Below are 10,835 nucleotides of genomic sequence, written 5' to 3' on the forward strand. Positions count from 1 at the left end.
CAAATCATCTGAGAAAGTGTCTGACACAGTTTTTGACACATAGTTCATTAGTTTCTTTTAGTTTTAGATTTTTTTCAACTTAAAATATTTTCTCTCCTTGACAAGTATTGTGTCTAATGCAGCTACTGTCCCTCTTTAAAACAGATTGTGCTACATCAACAACTCATAAAATAGAGATAGATTATTTCACATATTAAAGAAAGTTTGGTTTAAGGGCAATGTACAACTGGACAGAGAAAGCTTAACTCTTTCCCAGGCAGTCAGAATTTTCAATAAGTCCCACATAAGCAGTGAAGTATAATATAAATGTTTAGGTATCAAGAAGGATGAAACCTCAGTTAGTGGAAATGAAGTATATAAACCAGTTATGATTAGAGTTGTTCATCTGACCTTTCTGGAGTATGGTCCATTCTCCTGTATGCTGCATGACTTTAATTATAGGATGCCAGGCTCCTATATATACACACCCAACTTTTTGTGCAGAGTGATGTATAACACCTAGCACGCTGGTGGCCTTCATTAAATATTAAATAATAATAATGCATATGCCGCCTCACTTAAAAAGTAAATACTGCCTTATTTTAAAAGGTGGTTGCAATGGTAAATGGGAGTGTTTTCTTGATTTCACTTTCAGATTTTTCATCATTAGTGTATAGGAATGCCAAGATTTCTGTCCATTAATTTTGTATCCTGCTACTTTACCAAATTCATTGATTAGCTCTCGTAGTTTTCTGGTAGCATCTTTAGGATTCTCTATGTATAGTGTCATGTCATCTGCAAACAGTGACAGCTTTACTTCTTCTCTTCCGATTTGGATTCCTTTTATTTCCTTTTCTTCTCTGATTGCTGTGGCTAAAACTTCCAAAACTATGTTGAACAAGAGTGGTGAGAGTGGGCAACCTTGTCTTGTTCCTGATCTTAGCGGAAATGCTTTCAGTTTTTCACCATTTGAGCACAATATTGGCTGTGGGTTTGTCATATATAGCCTTTATTATGTTGAGGAAAGTTCCCTCTATGCCTCCTTTCTGCAGGGTTTTTATCATAAATGGGTGTTGAATTTTGTCGAAAGCTTTCTCTGCATCTATTGAGATGATCATATGGTTTTTCTCCTTCAATTTGTTAATATGGTGTCTACCTAAGGAGACAAAAGACCTGTATGCAGAAAATTATAAGACACTGATGAAAAAAATTGGATGATACAAATAGATGGAGAGATATACCATGTTCTTGGATTGGAAGAATCAACATTCTGAAAATGACTCTACTACCCAAAGCAATCTACAGATTCAATGCAATCCCTATCAAACTACCACTGGCATTTTTCACAGAACTAGAACAAAAAATTTTACAATTTGTATGGAAACACAAAAGACCCCGAATAGCCAAAGCAATCTTGAGAACGAAAAACGGAGCTGGAGGAATCAGGCTCCCTGACTTTAGACTATACTACAAAGCTTCAGTTATCAAGACAGTATGGTACTGGCACAAAAACAGAAAGATAGATAAATGGAACAAGATAGAAAGCCCAGAGATAAACCCATGCATATATGGTCACCTTATCTTTGATAAAGGAGGCAGGAATGTACAGTGGAGAAAGGCCAGCCTTTTCAATAAGTGGTGCTGGGAAAACTGGACAGGTACATGTAAAAGTGTGAGATTAGATCACTCCCTAACAACATACACAAAAATAAGCTCAAAATGGATTAAAGACCTAAATGTAAGGCCAGACACTCTCAAACTCTTAGAGGAAAACATAGGCAGAACACTCTATGACATAAATCACAGCAAGATCCTTTTTGACCCACCTCATAGAGGAATGGAAATAAAAACAAAAATAAACAAATGGGATCTAATGAAACTTCAAAGCTTTTGCACAGCAAAGGAAACCATAAACAAGACCAAAAGACAACCCTCAGAATGGGAGAAAATATTTGCAAATGAAGCAACTGACAAAGAATTAATCTCCAAAATTTATAAGCAGCTCATGCAGCTCAATAACAAAATAACAAACAACCCAATCCAAAAATGGGCAGAAGACCTAAATAGACATTTCTCCAAAGAAGATATACAGTCTGCCAACAAACACATGAAAGAATGCTCAACATCATTAATCATTAGAGAAATGCAAATCAAAACTACAATGAGATATCATCTCACACCAGTCAGAATGGCCATCATCAAAAAATCTCTAAACAATAAATGCTGGAGAGGGTGTGGAGAAAAGGGAACACTCTTGCACTGCTGGTGGGAATGTGAATTGGTACAGCCACTATGGAGAACAGTATGAAGGTTCCTTAAAAAACTACAAATAGAACTACCATACGACCCAGCAATCCCACTACTGGGCATATACCCTGAGAAAACCATAATTCAAAAAGAGTCATGTACCAAAATGTTCATTGCAGCTCTATTTACAATAGCCAGGACATGGAAACAACCTAAGTGTCCATCATCGGATGAATGGACAAAGAAGATGTGGCACATATATACAATGGAATATTACTCAGCCATAAAAAGAAATGAAATTGAGCTATTTGTAATGAGGTGGATGGACCTAGAGTCTGTCACACAGAGTGAAGTAAGTCAGAAAGAGAAAGACAAATACCATATGCTAACACATATATATGGGATTTAAGAAAAAAAAATGTCATGAAGAACCTAGGGGTAAGACAGGAATAAAGACACACACCTACTAGAGAATGGACTTGAGGATATGGGGAAGGGTAAGGGTAAGCTGTGACAAAGTGAGAGAGTGGCATGGACATATATACACTACCAAACGTAAAATAGGTAGCTAGTGGGAAGCAGCCACATAGCACAGGGAGATCAGCTCAGTGCTTTATGACCACCTAGAGGGGTGGGATAGGGAGGGTGGGAGGGAGGGAGACGCAAGAGGGAAGAGATATGGGAACATATGTATATGTATAACTGATTCACTTTGTTATAAAGCAGAAACTAACACACCATTGTAAAGCAATTATACTCCAATAAAGATGTAAAAAAGATAAAAATAAATAAAAGGTCGTAAGTTTTCATCTGTGTAAGGGACTATACCCTGAATTTTTAGTGCTACTTTTAAACGATTTTCTTTATGGTGCTAGTTTTATAAGTGAGCTAAATTGCCCAGGTTTTCAGTGTCCCATCAGAGCAGTGGTAGAAAAGCAACGTTGCCTATTCAGCATCAGTGTCACAAGGGGAATTTATGCAGGTGAGGCTCTTGGGATAGAGTCTTCTACAGGTGATGATATGATGGCTCATTCTTATTTTTCTCCTGAGGTTGATGACGTCAGAAGACGTATAGATTGATTTGATCACCTTCCTTTTCTCCCTCTGTGGTGTCCAGCATGAAAAAATTAAAACTAAAAAAGTGACCTCACTCTATAGAAAGAGATGATCCAGCTATATTTCAATTGGCTCTACAGCAGCCTTCAGTAGTCAGAGGCCACTCAGGCACACATCTCATCACAGATGTCTCAAACTTTTTATTTTTCCTTTATTGTTAAGGACACATTCATACAGGTGATACCCCCTTGTATGCAATTCTTGGTGTCTTAGCTTTAACCTCACACTTTCTCTTCCTCTTAAGAAAGTAGATATCATAACCCCAGTGGGGTGTTGACTCAGCATCACCACTACTCCCTTCCGACACTGAGGACTTGTTTCCCAGATCCCCTTTCCTGTCTGGTTTCAGGCTAGCTTGCTGAAGAAATGTACTTGTGGAAGGTTTGGGAGGCAAAGGGAGAAAGGAAAGAGAAAACCATTATCCTGGGAAGCCACCAGATGAAGCAGCATCAGAGACTTTCCCACCAGCTCCCGCTTTGCAGGCCAGGTGGCCAGACGCGACATATTCTTGGACTGACCACAAGCCCAACTTTCCCAGCCATTCCAGGGCTTTGAAATCACTAGTGATTGTTTCTTTGTTCCAGTGCCTACAACTGTCCAGTTCGTGCCACATTTGTATAAACCTTAATTTCTATATTGAATCCTTTATTCCTAGAATAATTGCAGGGGCTCTGTTTTTCTGACTAAACTCTGACCAAACCCAGAGAGAGCCATATTATAGGTATAACTTTGTATCTCCTCTGATTTAAGAAGAAAACTAAATTATTCAATTAAGTTTTAGCACTTTATTATTAGTAACAATACATGTGGTACATTCCATGAAAGAATATGGAAAACCTATGTGTTTTGACATTACAGTTAAAAATTATTCCTCTATTATTATTGTTATTATCACTCCTCTGTCATGTATTAGCTATTGTAGTCCCCTCTTATTTGTGGTTTCTCTTTCTGCAGTTTCAGTTACCAGGTTTGGTCAACCAAGGTCTGAAAATATTGAATGGAAAGTACCAGAAATAAATGATTCGTAAGTTTTAAATTGTGTGCTGTTCTTAGTAGTGTGATGATATCTCGCACTGTCCTTATCCATCCCACCCAGACAAGAATCACCCCTTTATCCAGTATATCCTGCCTGTTGGTCACTTAGTAGCCATCTTGGTTATCGGATGGACTGTCACACAAATCCTCCTCAGGGGATACACTGCATACTCCTTAGTTCTCCACTTATTTTTGGTATCCAAGTACTTGTGTTCAAGTCATCATTATTTTACAAAATAATGGCCTCAAGAGTAGTGATGCTGGCAATTCAAATAAGCCGAGGAGAAGCCATAGTAAAGTGCTTCCTCTAAGTGAAAAGGTGCAAGTTCTAACCTTAATAAGGAAAGAAGAATAAATTGTTTGCGGAGGTTGCTAAGATCTGCTGTAAGAATGAATTTTCTTGGGACTTCCCTGGTGGTCCAGTGGTAAAGAATCTGCTTTAATATGCAGGGGACGCAGATTCGATCCCTGGTCAGGGGACTAAGATCCCACATGCCGTGGAGCAACTAAGCCTGCGTGCCACAACTACTGAGCTCGTGTGCCTCAACTAGAGCCCGTGTGCCATAAACTACAGAGCTCACGCGCCCTGGATCCTGCATGCCACAACTAGAGAAGAGAAAACCTGCATGCCAGAACTAGAGAGAAGCCTGAGCGTCTCAAAGAAGGATCCCGCATGCCTCAACAAAGGTCCCACATGCCACAACTAAGACCTGACACGGCCAAAAATAAATAAATAAAATTAAAATAAAAAAGAATCTTCTATCCATGAAATTGTGAAGAAGGGAAGAGAAATTCATGCCAGTTTTGCTGTCACACCTCAAAATGCAAAAGTTATAGCCACAGTGCATGATGAGTACTTAGTTAAGATGGAAATAGCCTTAAATTTGTACACTCAAATATTTTGAGAGAGAGACCACATTCACGCAACTTTTATTACAGTATATTATGTATTTTTCTATTTTATTATTAGTTATTGTTGTTAATCTCTTACTGTGCCTAATTTATAAATAAACTTGATCATAGGTATGTATAGGAAAATACACAGTAAAATATGGTTGGGTGCTATCTGCTGTTTCAGGCATCCACTGGGGGTCTTGGAATGTATCCCCTGCAGGTAAGTGGGACCACTATACTGTACTGTACTTAAATTCTATCTAGTAAAGCAGTAGTGTGAGAGGATGCCTATTGTTCACTTAAGCGATACTGTGTGTATATGCACGCTCGCATGCTGGCGCACACACAGACACACATTATGCTCATTATACAAATCCCTACTCAGGGGCCAGCCACACTGCTCACTTCTTAATTCTCTGTTTATTTTTGGTAACCTGAAAGCTGACACAGTGACCTGCCCTCTCTCTTGTCTGGCCAGTTACAAATAAGCAATACCCTTGCCCTCCCATCATCACTTGGTATTAATTCTTCCTCTTGTCTGTTAGGAGCCTGCTGAGTGAAAAGTGATTGTTGATATTCTACCAAGCGGTGGAACAAGTATGGGCTTTGAGTGGAAAAACCTGTATTTGAATCCATTCCTTTCTGGTTACTAAACACAGAGTAATGCAAAGCCCCAGCGATGTGTCTACCACGTCACAGGTATTCAACACATGTTAGTTTACTAGACAAGAGTTGGCCCCTCTATGCTTTGGTTTCCTCAGTGGTAAAAGGAAGCACTAGTGATCTTAACCCACAGGGGTTGTGAGACTAAATGAGGTTATGCTTAGCACAGGGCACAGCGTAATGAGAAGCTAGTCAGTGCTGTCTGCTTCTGTTGTTCTTGTTAATACCTCACCAGAGATATAGTATATGAAATTCTCAAATGCAACTCTCTTTTTAAAACCAATCCCAAGGTAGATCTGCCTTTCTTAAAATTACATTGTGTATCTAGAAAACACTCCTTTGCTCCTAGAGTCACCCTTGCCACTCTGCAGAGGCCTCAGTGTTCAAACTTGCTGACTTGTTATTTCAGCTCTGTTAAGGCTTTTTTATTTTTTTATTCACCGCATGTCGGTGATGGTGAGTTTTATGTGTCCACTTGGCTAGTTTTTCAATCAGACACTAATCTAGTTGTTCCCTGAAGGTATTTCTGTAGAGGTGATTCATATCTTTAAATAGTTGACTTTAGGTAAAGGAGGTTATCCTGATCCTTTAATAACAAATAACTAGGGCTTCTTTGGTGGTGCAGTGGTTGGGAATCCGCCTGCCAGTGCAGGGGACACGGGTTCGAGCCCTGATCCGGGAGGATCCCACGTGCCGTGGAGTAGCTGGGCCCGTGCTCCACAACCGCTGAGCCTGCGCTCTGGAGCCCGCAAGCCACAGCTGCTGGGCCCGCGTGCCACAACTACTGAAGCCTGGGCACCTGGAGCCCATGCTCCGCAAGGAGGGAGGCCGCTGCAGTGAGAGGCCCGCGCACCGCAGCGAGGAGTGGCCCCTGCTCTCCACAACTAGAGAGAGCTCACATGCAGCGACAAAGGCCCAATGCAGCCAAAAAATAAAAATAAAAAAAATAAAAAAACAAATAACTAATAGAGTTTGTTATTATTTAACAGGTAGCATGTTTACATAACTAATATTTATGAATTGCCCCCTTTTTTATGGTGCCAATTTTAAATACAGTTTTATTTAAGACATTGTATTTTCCACTTATAATACAGTGCTTGTAAAGTGCAATGTTATTTCCCTTCCCTGTGCGCTCATTCCATGTTCAAGTATCAAGAATGCCCAGTTTGCTCTAGCAGCTCAACTTTAAAACTGCCATGGAATTTGCTACAAATTTGGGTCCTTCAGTGTTTTGTGGAACAATGCTAAACCTATGCTAGGCTGACTTAATCAACCTCTTCAATGGTGGACCCAGAGGAGGCGCCACCAGATGGAGGAGCTCCACCACCAGGGAAGCCCCCAGGCATTCCTCCTAGCATGCCTCCTGCACTCTGGTACAACTTGGTAATGATGGGGTTGCAGACTTTTTCCAGCTCCTTCTGCTGATGTTCAGATTCTTCCTTCTCTGCAGTCCGGTTCTTATCCTTGAAGTTTCTCATCCTCAACAGTAGCTTTCACGTTGAAAGCATAGGATTCAAGAGAATTCTTCGAAGACACCTTACCCCGCTGCTTCTCATCTTCAGTTTTGTACTTCTCTGTTTCCTGAACCATGCGTTCAATGTCTCCCTCAAGGGCTCAAATGGCCCTTGTCATTAGTGATGGTAATCTTGTTCTCTTTTCCTGTGCTCTTACCCACAGGAGAGACATTGAGGATGCCATTGGCATCATTATCAAAAGTGACTTCAATCTGAGGAACACCATGGGGGGAAAGAGGTTTGCCTGTGAGTTCAAACTTGCCAAGCAAGTTGTTATCCTTGGTCATGGCGCGCTCACCTTCATAAACCTGAATGAGTACACTGAGCTGGTTGTCAGAGTAGGTTGTGAAGGTCTGCATCTGCGTCTGCTTGGTGGGAATGGTGGTGTTGTGCTTGATGAGGACAGTCATGACTCCACCAGCAGTTTCAATTCCAAGGGAAAGAGGAGTGACATCCAACAGCAGCAAGTCTTGAACATTTTCAGATTTGTCTCCAGATAGAATGGCTGCCTGGACAGCTGCACCATAAGCAACAGCCTCATCAGGGTTGATGCTCTCATTCAGTTCTTTCCCATTGAAGAAGTCCTGTAGAAGTTTCAGAATCTTGGGGATGTGGGTTGAACCACCCACCAGGACAATATCATGGATCTGAGACTTGTCTAGCTTGGCATCCTGAAGGGCTTTCTCGACAGGGTCCAGTGTGTCACGGAACAGTTCAGCATTCAGTTCTTCAAATCGGGCATGGGTAATTGAGGTATAGAAGTCAATTCCTTCATAGAGGTAATCAATCTCAGTACTGACCTGGGTGCTGGAAGAGAGAGTGCACCTAGCATGCTCACAAGCAGTATGAAGGCGACGGACAGCCCTCTTGTTCTCACTGATGTCCTGCTTGTGCTTGTGCTTGAACTCTGCAATGAAATGGTTGACCATTTCGTTGTCAAAGTCTTCCCCACCTAAGTGGGTATCTGTAGATTGGACCTCAAAGATTCCATCCTCAATAGTGAGAATTGACACATCAAAAGTGTCACCACATAAACCAAAGATCAGCACGTTTCTTTCTGCTCCGACCTTTTTGTCTAAGCCATAGGCAGTAGCAGCAGCAGTTGGCTCATTGATGATTCTAAGTACATTGAGCCCAGCAATAGTTCCAGCACCTTTGGTAGCCTGACGTTGAGAATCATTAAAGTAAGCGGGTACTGTGACAACAGCATTGGTAACGGTCTTCCCAAGATAGGCTTCTGCTATTTCCTTCATCTTTGTCAAAACCATGGATGACACCTCCTCTGGATAGAAACTTTTTGTCTCTCCCTTGTATTCTACTCGAACCTTAGGCCTGCTTGCATCATTCACCACCATGAAGGGCCAATGCTTCATATCAGACTAGACAACAGCATCGTCAGGTCTTCGTCCAGTGAGGGTTTGACATCAAAAACCGTGTTGGTGAGATTCATTGCCACTTGGTTCTTTGCAGCATCACCGATCAATCGTTCGGTATCAGTAAAGGCGACATAGCTTGGGGTAGTTCGGTTCCCCTGATCATTGGCAATTATTTCCACCTTCCCATGCTGGAAGACACCCACACAAGAATAGGTGGTGCCAAGATTAATGCCAACTGCAGGTCCCTTAGGCATGGTTGCTGGGGCATAGACCCAGGTCTGCTGCAGGAGAAAATGGCAATCTGGAAAGCTGCTGCCACATTCAATGAGCCTGCCCCATATTAATAAGCATGACTGAGTGCCTACGTAATACGTCCTGAGGAGTACTAATTCTCTGATCTTAGAATCTTCATTAATTAACCTAATAATATTATGACTACAGAGAGCAAGGATCTACAACTTGTGTGTGTGTGTGTGTGTAGTTCATTCTGTTTGGTCATTTGCCCTCACATGCCTTCCTCCAACATCTTTCTTCCTACATCTCAGGTCTCTTTACATTCTATCCTTGGTCACATTTCCTTCTCTGTATTTCTTGGCATTCAAATTTCCTTCATTCCTTCCTACTTTTTTTTTTCTTTTCTGTCATTCCTTATTCTTCCTTGAGACAGTTTCACAAGCATCTTCACCATCTCTTCTCTAAGCAGATGATCAACCCCAGAGGGAAGATCCTATCACAGGCCATCATTTTCCCTGGGCTCTGGGCTACAGTTTGTCAGTTTGTACGCCTGCATTTGTTGGTTCAGCATGGTACTTTGTGTGGCAAGCATTGTTGTCTTTTAATTCTGCCTAGCGCTGGAACTCATTTCCTGTTTCAGGAGAATCCCCAGCTCCCTGTTCATAGAGGTGGTGAGCATATGAACTCAGCTCACCCACTGTCCACAACTTCAGGGCATTTAGACTCCTGAAGGCACTCAGACACTGAGAGAGTTTGGTTCTCCCTCTGTGATGGAGAGCAGGTAGAGGGCAGTGAAGCAGCTATTGTAGGATTTACAGTTGGTGGCCCAAGCAGATCATGGCTGTAGTCTGAATCTGCTGTGTTCTCTTTTCAGAGTTTGGTTCTTCACACTTTTGATGAGTTCTGTGAGCTATGCAAGAGCTTTCCAATGTGTTCCTTTTCTGCTCAATTTAGCCAGTATTGTTTCTGTTGTTTGTAATCAGGAACTGTGACTGCCTAGAACACTTTAAATGGGTTATGTAGTTTTAACTGTGGTGTCTCTGCTAAGTGATGTGGGAGGATAAGGATGGATGGGCAGGGACTATGTCTGCAGTTTGAAAAGGCCTCTTTACCCCTGGATATCCTGATCCAGAGACCGGTACCACTTGGCTTGCTTAATAAATGGTAGTAACTTGATAACTGATTGAATTTCTAGAAACTTTGCCAGTGGTTTGCTGAGAGGATGATGGGCAAACATTCCTAGGACCACTCTGCCATGGGTTCCCTGATATATTATTATCAAGTTACTCTTTATGCCTATGAAGTGAGAATAAGTCAGTTCCCAACCTAGCTGAGAAACGTGTCAAATTACAAATGAGTGAATATGTTTGATGAACTTGCAACCCCATGAAGGAAGTGACATAGAAATGACAGATTCTTGTGCTGTTAGTCATTCACCAAAAAATTATAAGAATTACTTTTTCATAAAATTAGTAAATATCTAGACCATAGAACTTAGAACATATAGAATATCATAAAGGAGAAATAATAATTTGTAATCCCAGGACTTAGAGTTAATATTTTGTATAGTCACTAAAAATTTTCCAAAGGCAGCAATATTTCTTTGCTGTTCTGATTACAGAATCATATGAAGGTTTGAGAATTAAGTTCATAGTTTTTAATTCACGTAGAAATTTCCTTGATGTATTAATCTAGAGGCTATTGGGGAAGGGAAAATTTCCCCCTATGCTTCTTGGTTCTTTTGGCTAGTCTAATAATTAAATTGACACAAGGCATA

General features: G+C 41.1%; 1 pseudogene across 1 annotated transcript; it reads right to left on the minus strand.

Moving 5' to 3' along the window:
- Positions 1-7,199: 7,199 nt before the first annotated feature.
- Positions 7,200-9,078, minus strand: LOC307188098 (heat shock cognate 71 kDa protein-like; annotated as a pseudogene). Its single transcript has one exon. The product of its transcript is annotated as a heat shock cognate 71 kDa protein-like (transcript).
- Between the last annotated feature and the right edge of the window lie 1,757 nt (positions 9,079-10,835).

Source organism: Stenella coeruleoalba, assembly GCF_951394435.1.
Source record: "Stenella coeruleoalba genome assembly, chromosome: 6".
In the NCBI taxonomy this organism is placed as follows: Eukaryota; Metazoa; Chordata; class Mammalia; order Artiodactyla; family Delphinidae; genus Stenella; species Stenella coeruleoalba.